Genomic DNA, 18,016 nt, shown 5'->3' on the forward strand with positions numbered 1-18,016 from the left:
GCTCGGCCATCTGTAGCGCTAAACTGTCGGATGTTTACGGGTACAGGTTTGGCCCATGTCAGCGGAAAAGCTCAAGCCGTTCCTTGGCAGCGCTCACGAGCGGGGATGGGCCAGGGGATTTCCCAGCGGGCATTTTTGGGCATTCTGCAACCAAATTTTGTATAACAAAATGGACAAGGGTAATCGTGCCAGTTGGCCTCCATTCCAGGGGATGGTCCCAGGCACATGCAATTTGTTGTTGTAGAGTTTTTGTATAGTTCAGTGGAAGGAAATTGGAAACCGGGAGTGCCTGCTTAGTGAGACCTGGGGAAAGCTCCTTACCTTTGGTGTCGCATCATTACAGAATTTGGTGCCAGAGCCCTTTCCTGGGGAGTAAAACTTCATATGTCCGAGGGTTTCAGAGGGTCCCCCATGTGAAATGCATCCCCCAGGACGGTCTGGGTGCTTGGTATTGTAGCAGAGCTGGCTTCTCCCACCCAGGACAGGGTGAGCAGAAGGGCAACCCCATGGAGCCGAGGACGTTATCCAGGGAACTGACCCCAGAAAGAAGGGAGGTGTGGGGCGAGGGGTTTTTAAGGTGTGGTAACGTAACACTTTTCCCTGTCCCACTGCCTCTGTTAAGTGTTGTTTTTGTTGTTAGTGTTTGAATTCAAGTGATAGTCTTGTTTCCTTCCCCTAAGAAGTCTGTCTTTTGCCCCTGACTGTAATGGGTGAGCCACCCGTCACTGTCACTATCTCCATTCCTGAGCTTTTTGCTTCATTTCTCTTTCCCAGCACGGGGGGGAAGGGGTGAGTGAGCGGCTGCGTGGTGCAGAGTTGCCCTCTGGGCTCAAATCAGGGCCAAATTTAAGGATGGTATCCACCTAAATAGGCCAGAAAGTGAAAATCCACCAGGAGCTATGGCGAGTTGATGTCACGTTTTTAAATGTTTGGAAATGGCACGGGACATCGTGTTCGGTTTGTTGAGATTTGTAACACTGGCGCAACAGGGGGGTTGGATCCCTGCACAGACCCCTCCTTGATGCAGCGTGAGCGTGTCGAGCCCCAGACAGCTTTGACAGCAGGTCAAAGCTGAAGAAGAATTTTCCTGCTTCCATGGGAGCAGATAGATTTTTGAGAGCTCTTGCTAGTTCGTTGAACACGAGTCTGGGAACTAAAGTTCTGATTAAACATCTCCACCCAGAATCGTGGGGGTTTCCTCCTACAGTGGGTGAAGCTGTGGAGGGTCAGATCGACACATGGGTCAGGGGCTGCACTGGCCCCCCGCCTCCCGCTGCAGGGATGAGCCCAGGCAGAGGCGCTGTGAAACAAACATCGAACCTTTAATGAACTAAGCCGGAGAGCGCCGGGAGAGAGCTGGGGCTGGGGCTGGAGCGGGCGGGCGCAGGCTGCCTGTGGCGGGGATCCGGCTCCACGTCTTCTCTGCCCGCCTGTCGGAAGGGGCCGGGGGGCGGGCGGCACTCTGCCCCGTGGCGTCCCTCAGGGTTCTGGCTCGCTTGGCGGGCACGTTGTTGCCATCGGGTGCTCTCCGCTTGCTGCTGCCCGCCTGCTGCCTGCTGCTGCCTGCCGCCACGCCGTCCCCGTCTGGCTTCGCCTCCCGCGGGGTTTTTGAGTGTGTTCCCACCCGTTGCTCCACCATCTTCCTCCTCTTGGGTGGGATGTTGTCCCGCAGGGAGGTCTCTTGTGCCCTGGGGCCCCTGGCCGGCGCGCGGCGCTTGGCCTGCTTGCCGCCCCGCCGGCACAATGCAGGCAGCCCCCGGTAGGTGATGGCGCCCAAGGGCAGCGGCACGTGGGTCAAACCCACCCGGGGCTGCCTCCGCGGCACCTCCTCCGCCAGCTGTGCCGTGCGGGGCGGGTGACAGCGGGAGGGACGCGGGGGGCTGGACAGGGGACTCAGCAGCGGGACCCGCAGCAGGACGCTGTCCAGGAGTCGCTGCAGGGGATCCTTCCTTGGGCTCTCCTCTGAGCTCTCCTCTGCCTTCCTCGGAGGACTCTCCGCAGAGCTCTCCTCGACAGTCTCCGAGGGCCTCGGTGGCAGCCAGGTGGGCAGTTCTGCCGCCATCCCGCCCTGCTGCGCCGTGGGGTCCTGCGAGGGGGAGGCCGGCACCCCCCAGAAGGGGTCGGCGTGCCCCAGCATCGCGGCTGCCAAGCGGTCCTTGGGCCAGTCGCCCTGCGCCCCGTGCCCGAAGAAGTCGGGGGCTTCGCTGGAGGGGGCGGTGCTGGCGAGGCTGTCGAGGACATCGGGGAAGATCATTTCACCTTCCACCAGCATCACCGCCGCTGCCTGCTCGTTATGGCAGCCAGCCTCTGCCCTGTCCTCCGAGAGGTGGGGGAGCTCCCCTCAAGGGAGGCGGTCAGGCTGGAGACATCGGGGACTCTGGGGACGGTGTCCTCGCCATCCCCCAGCCCCCCCGCCACGGCTCGCTCCTTGGGGCAGCCGCCCCCCGCCACGTACCTGCAGAGGTCAGGGAGCTCCTCGAGGACGTCAGCAGGCAAGCTGGGGACACTGGAGGTCGAGATGGTGTCCCCACTGTCCCCTAGACGTGCCACTGCTGCTTGGTCCTGAGGGCCGTCACCCTCCAGCGCATACACGGAGAGGTCGGGGAGCTCATCAAGGCAGGCGGTGTTGGTGAGGCTGTTGGGGAGATCAAGGACATCAGGGACAGTGTCCTTACTGTTCCCCACCGCCACCAGCACCTGCTTCCACGTACTCAGAGAGGTCGGGGAGCTCGCTGATGACGGCTGTCCGGTCTGGGACATCAGGGACGGTGTCCTCGCCGTCCCCCAGCCTTGCCACCGCCGCCTGCTCCTTGGGGCTGCTGCCCTCTCCCATGTAGGCAGAGAGGTCGGGGAGCTCTTGGAGGAAAGCAGTCACACCAGGGCTGTCGGGGACATGGCGGGTGGCGTCCTTGCTCTCCGCGGTGTTGAGCCAGGCGAGGAAATGGCTGGCGGTGGTGTCCTCTGCCTGCTCAGGAGAGGCCTCCGCGAAGGCATCTGGCTCCTGCTCGAGCAGGTCCACCGGCTTCAGCTGCACCAGCTGCCCCGGGGTCCCCATGGGCCCTGGCCCCCCCTGCCAGACGCTGCCCTGGGGCAGCTGGTAGGTGATGGGGGGCAGCTGGGCAGGCTCAGAGGCCGCCGGCAGCCCCGGGACAGAGCGCAGCATGGCGGCAGCGACCGGTGGCGGCGCGGCTGCAGCACTGACGCTCTGACACCCCGTCGTCGGGTGGTTTGTTTCTGCCCCGTTATGACATCACCCCTAACGACAGCCCGTAACCTGGGACCGGCTGTGAGCCGCGCCGCAGGCAGTGGGCTTCTGGGCACGCCGGCCCCTCGCTCCGTGGCTGCCCTCAGCCTTGGCTGAACCACAGCCCAGAGGACACCGGGCCCTGTACCTACACCCCGTTGACGGCTGCTCGGAGCAAAACCAGCCTGGTGACTGCCGTGCAACTTTTCAGTGTTATTCGTCCTGGTGTAAAGCTCCCCAGATGCAGGCACCAGCTGCCCTGGTGCCAGCTCACGCAGGAGGAAGCTGAGGCACGGGCTGGCTAACGCCAGTGATGAAGCCGCAGCTACTCTGTCCCTGCCGTATCTGCTGCCAGTCTGGAGGGTGGAAGGTGCCGCCCGGGGCCGCGGAGAGGAGAGTGGGGGGACAGGGAGCCCCGTCCTGACTCCTCGCTGGCTTCACTCCTGGCCAGCTGCTTTTCCTCTGTGCCATAACATCCACACACCCATAAAATGCACATCAGGCTAAAATAAGGGTTAAGGCTGACATCAAAGCGAGCTGCACTGCGGCAGCTTTAGACCCGGCAGGTGCTGATCGTTCCACTTCTGCAGGAGATCAGAGGCCAAGCGGGAGGCAGGACCCTCCGACGGCGCCGCAGCCCAGCCAGGGGCTCAGGAGTCGCGGAGCAGCACTCACCGGAGGCAACTCAAGACACAGCCACAGGTTTTGGTGTGATTTCAAACTAAACCCAAGAGAGCAGAAAACACTCAGCTTGATACACCTCAGACCAAATACTTCTTCATCGTTCTTCAAGTATCCCCCGTGCAGAACTGATCCCAGCACAGCACTTCACCTCTAGAAGAACGTGTCTAATGATCACAGCAAGGAACAAGGAGCTGAGATCCCCACGTCCTGGCCCTCGCTCTCCTTGAAATTATTCCACACACACACTCACTCACACAAAATAAAAAAGAGAACCAAAAGTTCGGAGAGCTTGCCGGCAGGGCACTCCACTGCCTGCCAGAGCGTGGTGTCACTCACGCCAGCTAGCGCTCTGTTCTGTTTCACACGCCCTGGTTTATTTATTTTCTTAGTCTGAAGAATCTGTTTGTGCTTCTACACTTAAACTTGCTGGTTTGAGCAAAACTACCAGCGGGCCCCTCTCCTGGGGGAATGAGGCCACCAACTTCTGTGGGTGAGAGGGGCCAGTCTGTGTTTCCAGCTCTCACCTGGGGTGTTGATCAGGACGGAGAGCTGGATGCCCCATCCCGCAGGAGCTTCCCTTTGTCGTGGAGCTGGAGCACAGGGACAGAACCCTTTTGGGTGAGTCCTCGACACAGGTGCCCAAAACTAACCAGTAGTGATGAACCCTAAATCCTCCCCAAACTGCATGTATCTCCCCAAATACCCCAAATCCCCTCAAAACCTCCCTGTATTACCGCAAAACACCCATATCCCTTCAAAAAACGCTTATATCCTCCATATCAGCCCAAATCCCCCCATATCTCCCCAAATCATGCCCCATACCCACCCAAACCCCCATATCCCACCAAGTCACCCCCAAAACAACCCATATTCCACAAATCACCCCAACACCCCTTGTGCCCCAAGATCACACTAACATCTCCCCCAAACACAGCCATAGCCGTACAAATCACCCCCAAAAACACCCATATTGCCCAAAATCACCCCCAATATCCCCCACTCCCTCATCTTCCCCCAAATCAACTCAACTGCCCCATACTCCTCCCAATCACTTCCCCATATTCCATCAACCCCACCATATCCACCCAAATCATCCCAAAATCGATCCAGGTCCCCCAAATCAATCCAAAACTTCCCCATATACCCCCATATCCCACATAATACCCCCAAACCACCCCAAAACCGACCATATACCTTAAATCACCACTAAAACGTCTTCATATGCCCCCAAACCACTCATATGCCACCAAATCACCCCCAAAACCACCCATATCACCCCAAATCACCCCCAATATCCCCCAGGCCCACATATCCCCCCAAATCACCCCAACCCCCCCTTATGCCCCTAAATCACCCCAACATATCTCCCCCAAACACCCTGATATCCCACCAAATCACACCCCCATATCCCCCAACCCACCATATCCCCCCAAACCACTCCAAAACTTCCCCATATCCCCCCAAATCACCCCAAATCCTCCACAAATACCTAAATCAACCTAAAAACCCTCCATATCCCATCAAACACCCCCATATCACCCCCAAACACACTATATACCCAAACCCTCCTCACATCACCAAATATATCCCCCAAATCACCCCAAAACCTCCCCAGATCATTTCAAAACACCCGTTATACCCCCATATTACCCCAAAGCCCCTATATCCCTCCAAATCACCCCATATCCCCATGCCCTCTCAAATCAACCCAAAACACCCCATATCCCCCAAAACATCTATATTCCCCCATACATATCACCCCAAAACTCCACAATCCCCCCAATCATCCCAAAACACACCCGTATCACCCCATATCATCCATATTACCCCAAAACCACACGTATCCCCCCAAATAACCCCCAACTCCCCCATATCCCCTAAATCATCCCCAAAACTTCCCCATATCCCCCCTTATCCCCCATATCACCCCAAACCTACTAAACCACCCCAAACTTCCTCTATATTCCCAAAACCACCCGGACCCCCAAAATCTCAAGAGACACCCCAAGCGTGCTACAGATCCTGCCCCCACAGCTCCCTGAGTGCCCACAGACAAGAGAGGTTTGGGGTGAACCGGGTGGATTTTGGGGGGGGGGGGTATAAAACTGGAGGATTTGAGGTATGAGAGGAATTTGGGGGTGAAATTGAGAGATTTTGGGAACATGGAGTTTGGGATGAAACTGAGGGATTTGAGCCATGGTGGAGTTTGGGGTGGAAAGGGGCAATTGCAGGTATGGGGGGATTTGGGGTGAAATGAGGGAATTTGGGGTACAGGGGGGAAAAAGGGATTTTGCCTACAGGGATGTTTTGGGGTCAAACTATGGGGGGATTTGGGGATGGAACTGGGTGGTTTTGGGGGTGCTGGAGTAAATTCTGGGGACAAACGGGGGGATTCTGTGGTTCCAAAAGAGATTTTGGGGTGAGTGTGGGAGATGTGGCAGTCAAACTAGAACATTCTGGGTGAAAACAGGGGGATTCTGGGTCCAAGGAAGATTTGGGGGTGAAACTGGAAGGCTTTTGCGGTTGCTAGAACAGATTTTGGAGCAAAACTGGGGGGGTTTGACTTTCAAGATAGATTCTGAGAATGAAACATGAGAGTTTTGAGGGTGCTGAGGCTGATTTGGGGGTCAAAGCGGGAACACTTGGGTTCAAAGTGGGAGATTTGGGGGTCAAAAATGATTTTGGATGTCAAATGGGGAAATTTGGGGATAAAACACGGGGTTTGGGGGCCAAACACGGATCTGGGGACCAAGGGCCATTTCGGGGTGAAAAGGGGGGTTGGGGATCAGGGGGAACTCACCCTGCAGCGCCCAGGTGAGGGTGGCCCTGGTGACAGTGGAGGCGCCGTCCCCCACCCCACGGCGTCCCAGCACTGGTACTGGAGGGGGTCGGGGCTGATGCTCTCGGGGTACCCCTGGGGCAGCAGCTCCCGCCGGGGGGGGGGGGGGGGGGCACAGGTACCCCGGGAACCCCAGGAACCCCAAATCCCCCCTGCAACCCACCCAAACTGCTTTTGCCACCTCCAGGTATCTCCAAAACAGCCTCGGCCCCCCCAAACCCCTCTCCAACCTCACCCACCCACGACTCCATTGCACTCCCCCTAGGACCCAAATACCCCCCAGGACCCCAATATCCCCCACACCTCCCACAGAACCCCAGTAACACCCCCCCAATAACCCCCCGGTCCCCAGTGCCCCCTCACGGCACAGGCAGGAGTGTGGGCAGGTGCTGGGGGGACACAACGTGCTGGAGCCCCCCGGGGTCCCCTGGCCCCACAGGGCCTACTGCCTGCGACACTCTGCCAGGGCTCCGTGGGCTCCAGGGAGGCGGCCCGGGCAGGAGGCCTCCAGCTCTCCAGGGCCTCCCCTGAGGGATGTTCCTGCAGAGATTTGGTTCGCCCGGCCAGTGGGAATTCCTCCTCTGGAAACACTGGCGTTGTTCTGGAGGGCTGACGGAATGTTTCTCCTGCAAAGGCGGCAGCAGCCCCAGCCCCAGCAGCCCCAGCCCTCGTGGTGGTGGCTCCGGCCCAGCAGGGCTGAGCGCAGGGGCTGGGCCCGATTTCCCTGCAGGGGGGGCGGGATCGCTGGGGAAGGGGAAAGCTTTCGTCTAAAACCCCCAACTTTGTCATGGTTCTGATTTTTCCTCAAAAAAAAGCTTTGTTGTCACCTTTTGGGCTCTTCAGACGTTCTGATGTGGGGCTGTGCTTGTCCTTTTCCCTTGAACTCGGTGGGTTTTGCTGTCTGTAGGGGTCTGTGGTGTCTGCGGGGTTGATCTGTCAGGTTACCCCAGGGAAAGTGAATTTTAGCCCGTTATTTTTACTTCAAGTGGGAAAGAAGTGATGCATTGAATATCTTCTGCTCTCTGTGTCTGATTTGATTTGGGTGGGTTCAGTCTGATGAAACACCTCGGAGCGGTGCTTCAGAGGGTGCCGGTCACCAGGGCCAAGAGGTGCTGCTCAGAAACCGGCATTAAGTCCCAGGGCGAGAGCTGACCCAGGGGGCTCTTGCCTTCTGGCTGTGGGACAGTGTTTCCCAGCTGGGAGGTGCTGGGAGAGATGTGGGGGGGTGAGCAGGGGGGTGCTGGAGCCCAGCCCCCCTGCAGATCCCTGCTGCTTCTCTGGCTTTCTGGTGCAAGTTCAGCTTCTGTGCTGAGCTTCTAATTTGCACCTTTCCCAAAAAAACAAATTCTGCCTTTTTCAAGTAAGAACGACCTGCTCTGCTTTCAGAAAAGAATCTCTTGACATCTGCCGGCAGAGCAGAAATCTCACACAGTGAAGGTACAAGAAGTAACTGAAAAGTAATTAAAGGCCAAGTGTCTGTGTGCTGGGAAACCGGGAGTGCTTCTGCCTGGGAAATTCGGCAGCAGCCCTTGCGCTGAGGCTGCAAACAGCCGCTCTGCCGTGGGGGGCCCTGCTTCATCCTCCCCCGTCAGCTGCTCCTTCACCTCCACCTCTCCCCCCTGCAGCAGCTCTGCATAAAATCGTCACTTCTCACTGCACGTGGCTGTGGATTGCTGCAAACGGGATGTACCTGGTTGCCATCGTGTTTCTCTGCAAGCTTGTCCTGCCTGAGGTGCTGTCAGCCTGCAGATCGTCACCTCGTTCCTAGGTGAGTGTTGCTGCTTCTCCTGGGGTCTCCTGTGCATCTTGTTAAATGCTGACAAAATGCCCATGTGAAAATAGAATTAATCATCAGGATAACTGCTGAGGAAGAATCAAGATTTAAACAAAACCAGGCTCCTGTCCAGAACACCTGTGTAGTTCATCTTGCCTGTTTGTTTCTTCCCATCACCTTCAAGCTCCTGTTCAGCTCTGCTTTGCCCTGCATCTCCGCTTGTTCTCATCCCCATTTCATGTGGCCAGGCAGAGTGACTTCCTCCTGCTCCTTTTCCCTGGTTTTCTCCCTGTGAAATCTGTTTGCTGTAATTGCCTGGTCTTTGTAGAAACACATTTAAGAACTGCTCTGGCAGGTTCCCCCTTTCAGGAGGTGCCTGTGGCTGCAGGGATGCCGTGTGGAGCAGGTGGGACGGGGCTGGTGTCTGCTCCGGGTCGGGTTCGCACCCTCGGGTGCTGCGCAGAGGCCGGGTGCTGTGGGCTCGTGGCAGTAGCTCGGGCTCGGAGCAGAACCTGGTCTTTGGGGAAGACGTGAGTTTTCCTGAAGTGACTCCCTGTGCCGAGGCTGGCTGGCGGCCTGCAGCCGGCGTGTGCCCTGTGCCGGGGAGCTGGCCGGGGGTGTCAGGGAGCGGAGAGGTCTGACAGCACCTTCCTGGGCGCTGGCTGGGACAGGCCGGGGAGGGCTTGAGCTCTGTGTGTGGTGTCAGGGGAGGCGATGCAGCAGGTGGAGGCGGCTCATCTCTGATGGACCTTTGGAGGCAATTCCTGTTGGGGATTTAGGTTTTAGGACAGTTAACTGAAATCTTGTCTTATAAGTTATTGCTGATCATCACGAAGAATGCAACAGCTCACCATGGCAGCACATCTCAGAGGGGGTTGCATCTGGATCCAGGGGATGCTCCTCTGTCCTTAGAACTTAGGGAAGGGAGCTTGCAGGTGTCAGTAGTGCTGCTGCTGAGGAGATGGTTTTTGCCGGAGCTGGGGAGCAGATCCTTCCCCTGTCTATCCTGCGTCTGCACTGTGAAAGCTTGTGCACAGCAGCGCCTTGGTGTCTGGGCCTTCTGTTTCGGAGCTCTGCAGTCAGGTATTTAATAGCCTGCTCTGGTTACTGTTGTCATGGTCCTGTTTTCCCTCATCCTTCACTGGCCCTGGTGAGCAGCAGGCATCTGAAAGTGGTGATGAAAATGTGATGGATCAGGAGAGGCAGCAGGACCAGTGGCAGTGAGAGATTTGTCAGGGATTCAGTGTCCCAGGAGAAGCAGCTGAGAGGTTTCAGAATGGTGATCTGTTTGAAGAGGGGTCACACAGGGTCACCAGGACATCCTGAAATTTAACTCTGTGTTATAAAGAGATATTCCAGTCCAAACTTCAGGTAAGTAGCAGTTATTTCTTGGTATATTGAAAGCAGTTAGAATCTCCTCTAGTACTTCTGTCGTTGCCAGGTGTTGAATTGGCAGCTGACAGCCCCAGAGGTCTCGCTTGTGTCTCAGCATCTCCCACGTCACAGCAGCTGCTCCTGTGTGGCTCGGCTGCGTGCATTGCCGAAGGGCCTGCACACATTCCTCGCTATCCCATTGTTTCCTGCGGGAAAACGGAATAGGGAACAGTGGCACTTTGGGGATTCCATCCTGGGCAGGCAATGGGATGTGCCTGAAACTGTAGTTTGCCCGTATGGGGAGTTACTGCAGAACCAGGGCGTAGGGTTGGGGAGCCAGAATGTTCCAGCAGCCATGGAGAGACAAGTATGCAAAGGTTCCAGCTGCCAGCCTGCACACCCTGGGTGTGCACGTACTCGAATGCAGGGCTGCAGTGCCCCGGGCTGCAGAGGTTGTTGTGTGGACAAGCCCTTGGTGACCGGAATAATTCTGCATCTGGGCAGTGCACTGGGCTATTTACCCTGTGACACAGAGGTGCCTCTCGGGCAAAGCAAAATACTGAGAGATGTTTTTGACGAATGTTAATTTTCTCTCTGATTTCCTGCTGCCTGAACTGTTTTGTGGAATCCTGACTGTTCTCCCCAGCTGTCCATCACCCACTCTCCTGTTTTGATGGCTCTTGCCACAGACAGCCTGGTAAAAAGATGTTGGTTATTTTCCCTTTCCTTTTTTTCCCCTTTGAGAAGTCCCCTGAACCTTTTGCAGCTGTCCTGACTCTGCTCCCCTGTGCTCCCCGGGCAGCAGTGTGGCAGTGAGAGCTGCCCCCCGGGAGGAGGTGTGCTCTGCTGGCTGTTCAGGAGGTGGCAGCGCTGGGCTCTGTGCTCATCTCCAAAGCTTCTCTGTTCTCCCTGGGCAGTGGATTTGAGTGTTCTGCCGTTCCGAGTACAGGAACATCTGTGCAGATACAAGCCCTCGAGCTCATGGACTGGGTTCGTGAAGCCCCGATTCTTTTAATCTCCTTTGGGAGCTCTATTGCCCCACATTTTCTCTCTCAAACTGTTTCACAGCTGGCCTTCTTCCCCAGGCTTTGCCTCGTCCCTGCTCAGACTCGAGCTGTTCAGCTCCTGCAGGCCCGGCCCAGCGGCTGTTGGGGGATCTGAGCTGCTCAGAGACAGCAGGGCCTGCTCTCTGAAGGAAGCAGATTTGTGGTCTGACTCTGATCTTGCCGAAGCTGCTTTTGTTACCCTTTCAGAAAATGGCTTACTGCGGAGTTGAGTAAGTTCGTGATGGGCCTGGCGATCTCTTCCAGCCTCTTTGTCCTTCAAATTCACTGCCTCTGCAGGCACTGTCTTTCAAGACACCTGTTCCCTCTTCACTTTTTAATTGCTCTGATGTCCTCTTGCTCGAAGGAGTAAACTGTTGCTGATCAAGTATTTTGATGGCAAAAAGTGCTGTGCTGGCAGGATCGTTTCACTTGTGAATTGTGTTTAGGAACTGGCTGACCCTTCCCATTTTCTGTCTCCATTTCTTCAGTCGCTTCTTGTTACTAGATCCCACGCTTCCGACAGTGCCTTGTCTGTAGACGCTCAACAGCTTCTGTTCCCTTTTTTCTTTAAAAGTCAGAAGTTTCAGAAGAACAGCCAACCCCCCCCCACCTTCTGACTGTCCATCACAGTAACGGAAAATATGCGTTCCAGCTGAGCACTGGGGTTAAGCCAGCTGCTCTTTAGGCTGCATTCTTAAGGCAATGAGCCACTCTTCTGTCCTTGACGTAGCGGATGAGCTTGGTCTCTTCACATGGCTTTCCTCTGCGTCTCTTTCCTGCTGTTCTAAGAGAGTGTTGAAGCAATTTACCCTGTGTGTGTTAGCACGAGATGCTGTCTGAGGGGGAATTTTTGGCAGTACCTGTGCTACTGAATTAAAGAGCAGCAGTGAGTGTTGCGCTGAAGCGGTGCTCGGCCATCTGTAGCGCTAAACTGTCGGATGTTTACGGGTACAGGTTTGGCCCATGTCAGCGGAAAAGCTCAAGCCGTTCCTTGGCAGCGCTCACGAGCGGGGATGGGCCAGGGGATTTCCCAGCGGGCATTTTTGGGCATTCTGCAACCAAATTTTGTATAACAAAATGGACAAGGGTAATCGTGCCAGTTGGCCTCCATTCCAGGGGATGGTCCCAGGCACATGCAATTTGTTGTTGTAGAGTTTTTGTATAGTTCAGTGGAAGGAAATTGGAAACCGGGAGTGCCTGCTTAGTGAGACCTGGGGAAAGCTCCTTACCTTTGGTGTCGCATCATTACAGAATTTGGTGCCAGAGCCCTTTCCTGGGGAGTAAAACTTCATATGTCCGAGGGTTTCAGAGGGTCCCCCATGTGAAATGCATCCCCCAGGACGGTCTGGGTGCTTGGTATTGTAGCAGAGCTGGCTTCTCCCACCCAGGACAGGGTGAGCAGAAGGGCAACCCCATGGAGCCGAGGACGTTATCCAGGGAACTGACCCCAGAAAGAAGGGAGGTGTGGGGCGAGGGGTTTTTAAGGTGTGGTAACGTAACACTTTTCCCTGTCCCACTGCCTCTGTTAAGTGTTGTTTTTGTTGTTAGTGTTTGAATTCAAGTGATAGTCTTGTTTCCTTCCCCTAAGAAGTCTGTCTTTTGCCCCTGACTGTAATGGGTGAGCCACCCGTCACTGTCACTATCTCCATTCCTGAGCTTTTTGCTTCATTTCTCCTTCCCAGCACGGGGGGGAAGGGGTGAGTGAGCGGCTGCGTGGTGCAGAGTTGCCCTCTGGGCTCAAATCAGGGCCAAATTTAAGGATGGTATCCACCTAAATAGGCCAGAAAGTGAAAATCCACCAGGAGCTATGGCGAGTTGATGTCACGTTTTTAAATGTTTGGAAATGGCACGGGACATCGTGTTCGGTTTGTTGAGATTTGTAACACTGGCGCAACAGGGGGGTTGGATCCCTGCACAGACCCCTCCTTGATGCAGCGTGAGCGTGTCGAGCCCCAGACAGCTTTGACAGCAGGTCAAAGCTGAAGAAGAATTTTCCTGCTTCCATGGGAGCAGATAGATTTTTGAGAGCTCTTGCTAGTTCGTTGAACACGAGTCTGGGAACTAAAGTTCTGATTAAACATCTCCACCCAGAATCGTGGGGGTTTCCTCCTACAGTGGGTGAAGCTGTGGAGGGTCAGATCGACACATGGGTCAGGGGCTGCACTGGCCCCCCGCCTCCCGCTGCAGGGATGAGCCCAGGCAGAGGCGCTGTGAAACAAACATCGAACCTTTAATGAACTAAGCCGGAGAGCGCCGGGAGAGAGCTGGGGCTGGGGCTGGAGCGGGCGGGCGCAGGCTGCCTGTGGCGGGGATCCGGCTCCACGTCTTCTCTGCCCGCCTGTCGGAAGGGGCCGGGGGGCGGGCGGCACTCTGCCCCGTGGCGTCCCTCAGGGTTCTGGCTCGCTTGGCGGGCACGTTGTTGCCATCGGGTGCTCTCCGCTTGCTGCTGCCCGCCTGCTGCCTGCTGCTGCCTGCCGCCACGCCGTCCCCGTCTGGCTTCGCCTCCCGCGGGGTTTTTGAGTGTGTTCCCACCCGTTGCTCCACCATCTTCCTCCTCTTGGGTGGGATGTTGTCCCGCAGGGAGGTCTCTTGTGCCCTGGGGCCCCTGGCCGGCGCGCGGCGCTTGGCCTGCTTGCCGCCCCGCCGGCACAATGCAGGCAGCCCCCGGTAGGTGATGGCGCCCAAGGGCAGCGGCACGTGGGTCAAACCCACCCGGGGCTGCCTCCGCGGCACCTCCTCCGCCAGCTGTGCCGTGCGGGGCGGGTGACAGCGGGAGGGACGCGGGGGGCTGGACAGGGGACTCAGCAGCGGGACCCGCAGCAGGACGCTGTCCAGGAGTCGCTGCAGGGGATCCTTCCTTGGGCTCTCCTCTGAGCTCTCCTCTGCCTTCCTCGGAGGACTCTCCGCAGAGCTCTCCTCGACAGTCTCCGAGGGCCTCGGTGGCAGCCAGGTGGGCAGTTCTGCCGCCATCCCGCCCTGCTGCGCCGTGGGGTCCTGCGAGGGGGAGGCCGGCACCCCCCAGAAGGGGTCGGCGTGCCCCAGCATCGCGGCTGCCAAGCGGTCCTTGGGCCAGTCGCCCTGCGCCCCGTGCCCGAAGAAGTCGGGGGCTTCGCTGGAGGGGGCGGTGCTGGCGAGGCTGTCGAGGACATCGGGGAAGATCATTTCACCTTCCACCAGCATCACCGCCGCTGCCTGCTCGTTATGGCAGCCAGCCTCTGCCCTGTCCTCCGAGAGGTGGGGGAGCTCCCCTCAAGGGAGGCGGTCAGGCTGGAGACATCGGGGACTCTGGGGACGGTGTCCTCGCCATCCCCCAGCCCCCCCGCCACGGCTCGCTCCTTGGGGCAGCCGCCCCCCGCCACGTACCTGCAGAGGTCAGGGAGCTCCTCGAGGACGTCAGCAGGCAAGCTGGGGACACTGGAGGTCGAGATGGTGTCCCCACTGTCCCCTAGACGTGCCACTGCTGCTTGGTCCTGAGGGCCGTCACCCTCCAGCGCATACACGGAGAGGTCGGGGAGCTCATCAAGGCAGGCGGTGTTGGTGAGGCTGTTGGGGAGATCAAGGACATCAGGGACAGTGTCCTTACTGTTCCCCACCGCCACCAGCACCTGCTTCCACGTACTCAGAGAGGTCGGGGAGCTCGCTGATGACGGCTGTCCGGTCTGGGACATCAGGGACGGTGTCCTCGCCGTCCCCCAGCCTTGCCACCGCCGCCTGCTCCTTGGGGCTGCTGCCCTCTCCCATGTAGGCAGAGAGGTCGGGGAGCTCTTGGAGGAAAGCAGTCACACCAGGGCTGTCGGGGACATGGCGGGTGGCGTCCTTGCTCTCCGCGGTGTTGAGCCAGGCGAGGAAATGGCTGGCGGTGGTGTCCTCTGCCTGCTCAGGAGAGGCCTCCGCGAAGGCATCTGGCTCCTGCTCGAGCAGGTCCACCGGCTTCAGCTGCACCAGCTGCCCCGGGGTCCCCATGGGCCCTGGCCCCCCCTGCCAGACGCTGCCCTGGGGCAGCTGGTAGGTGATGGGGGGCAGCTGGGCAGGCTCAGAGGCCGCCGGCAGCCCCGGGACAGAGCGCAGCATGGCGGCAGCGACCGGTGGCGGCGCGGCTGCAGCACTGACGCTCTGACACCCCGTCGTCGGGTGGTTTGTTTCTGCCCCGTTATGACATCACCCCTAACGACAGCCCGTAACCTGGGACCGGCTGTGAGCCGCGCCGCAGGCAGTGGGCTTCTGGGCACGCCGGCCCCTCGCTCCGTGGCTGCCCTCAGCCTTGGCTGAACCACAGCCCAGAGGACACCGGGCCCTGTACCTACACCCCGTTGACGGCTGCTCGGAGCAAAACCAGCCTGGTGACTGCCGTGCAACTTTTCAGTGTTATTCGTCCTGGTGTAAAGCTCCCCAGATGCAGGCACCAGCTGCCCTGGTGCCAGCTCACGCAGGAGGAAGCTGAGGCACGGGCTGGCTAACGCCAGTGATGAAGCCGCAGCTACTCTGTCCCTGCCGTATCTGCTGCCAGTCTGGAGGGTGGAAGGTGCCGCCCGGGGCCGCGGAGAGGAGAGTGGGGGGACAGGGAGCCCCGTCCTGACTCCTCGCTGGCTTCACTCCTGGCCAGCTGCTTTTCCTCTGTGCCATAACATCCACACACCCATAAAATGCACATCAGGCTAAAATAAGGGTTAAGGCTGACATCAAAGCGAGCTGCACTGCGGCAGCTTTAGACCCGGCAGGTGCTGATCGTTCCACTTCTGCAGGAGATCAGAGGCCAAGCGGGAGGCAGGACCCTCCGACGGCGCCGCAGCCCAGCCAGGGGCTCAGGAGTCGCGGAGCAGCACTCACCGGAGGCAACTCAAGACACAGCCACAGGTTTTGGTGTGATTTCAAACTAAACCCAAGAGAGCAGAAAACACTCAGCTTGATACACCTCAGACCAAATACTTCTTCATCGTTCTTCAAGTATCCCCCGTGCAGAACTGATCCCAGCACAGCACTTCACCTCTAGAAGAACGTGTCTAATGATCACAGCAAGGAACAAGGAGCTGAGATCCCCACGTCCTGGCCCTCGCTCTCCTTGAAATTATTCCACACACACACTCACTCACACAAAATAAAAAAGAGAACCAAAAGTTCGGAGAGCTTGCCGGCAGGGCACTCCACTGCCTGCCAGAGCGTGGTGTCACTCACGCCAGCTAGCGCTCTGTTCTGTTTCACACGCCCTGGTTTATTTATTTTCTTAGTCTGAAGAATCTGTTTGTGCTTCTACACTTAAACTTGCTGGTTTGAGCAAAACTACCAGCGGGCCCCTCTCCTGGGGGAATGAGGCCACCAACTTCTGTGGGTGAGAGGGGCCAGTCTGTGTTTCCAGCTCTCACCTGGGGTGTTGATCAGGACGGAGAGCTGGATGCCCCATCCCGCAGGAGCTTCCCTTTGTCGTGGAGCTGGAGCACAGGGACAGAACCCTTTTGGGTGAGTCCTCGACACAGGTGCCCAAAACTAACCAGTAGTGATGAACCCTAAATCCTCCCCAAACTGCATGTATCTCCCCAAATACCCCAAATCCCCTCAAAACCTCCCTGTATTACCGCAAAACACCCATATCCCTTCAAAAAACGCTTATATCCTCCATATCAGCCCAAATCCCCCCATATCTCCCCAAATCATGCCCCATACCCACCCAAACCCCCATATCCCACCAAGTCACCCCCAAAACAACCCATATTCCACAAATCACCCCAACACCCCTTGTGCCCCAAGATCACACTAACATCTCCCCCAAACACAGCCATAGCCGTACAAATCACCCCCAAAAACACCCATATTGCCCAAAATCACCCCCAATATCCCCCACTCCCTCATCTTCCCCCAAATCAACTCAACTGCCCCGTACTCCTCCTAATCACTTCCCCATATTCCATCAACCCCACCATATCCACCCAAATCATCCCAAAATCGATCCAGGTCCCCCAAATCAATCCAAAACTTCCCCATATACCCCCATATCCCACATAATACCCCCAAACCACCCCAAAACCGACCATATACCTTAAATCACCACTAAAACGTCTTCATATGCCCCCAAACCACTCATATGCCACCAAATCACCCCCAAAACCACCCATATCACCCCAAATCACCCCCAATATCCCCCAAGCCCACATATCCCCCCAAATCACCCCAACCACCCCTTATGCCCCTAAATCACCCCAACATATCTCCCCCAAACACCCCGATATCCCACCAAATCACACCCCCATATCCCCCAACCCACCATATCCCCCCCAAACCACTCCAAAACTTCCCCATATCCCCCCAAATCACCCCAAATCCTCCACAAACACCTAAATCAACCTAAAAACCCTCCATATCCCATCAAACACCCCCATATCACCCCCAAACACACTATACACCCAAACCCTCCTCACATCACCAAATATATCCCCCAAATCACCCCAAAACCTCCCCAGATCATTTCAAAACACCCGTTATACCCCCATATTACCCCAAAGCCCCTATATCCCTCCAAATCACCCCATATCCCCATGCCCTCTCAAATCAACCCAAAACACCCCATATCCCCCAAAACATCTATATACCCCCATACATATCACCCCAAAACTCCACAATCCCCCCAATCATCCCAAAACACACCCGTATCACCCCATATCATCCATATTACCCCAAAACCACACGTATCCCCCCAAATAACCCCCAACTCCCCCATATCCCCTAAATCATCCCCAAAACTTCCCCATATCCCCCCTTATCCCCCATATCACCCCAAACCTACTAAACCACCCCAAACTTCCTCTATATTCCCAAAACCACCCGGACCCCCAAAATCTCAAGAGACACCCCAAGCGTGCTACAGATCCTGCCCCCACAGCTCCCTGAGTGCCCACAGACAAGAGAGGTTTGGGGTGAACCGGGTGGATTTTGGGGGGGGGGGGGTATAAAACTGGAGGATTTGAGGTATGACAGGAATTTGGGGGTGAAATTGAGAGATTTTGGGAACATGGAGTTTGGGATGAAACTGAGGGATTTGAGCCATGGTGGAGTTTGGGGTGGAA

The sequence above is a fragment of the Athene noctua genome, chromosome 32 (genome assembly GCF_965140245.1).
Source record: "Athene noctua chromosome 32, bAthNoc1.hap1.1, whole genome shotgun sequence".
Classification (NCBI taxonomy): Eukaryota; Metazoa; Chordata; class Aves; order Strigiformes; family Strigidae; genus Athene; species Athene noctua.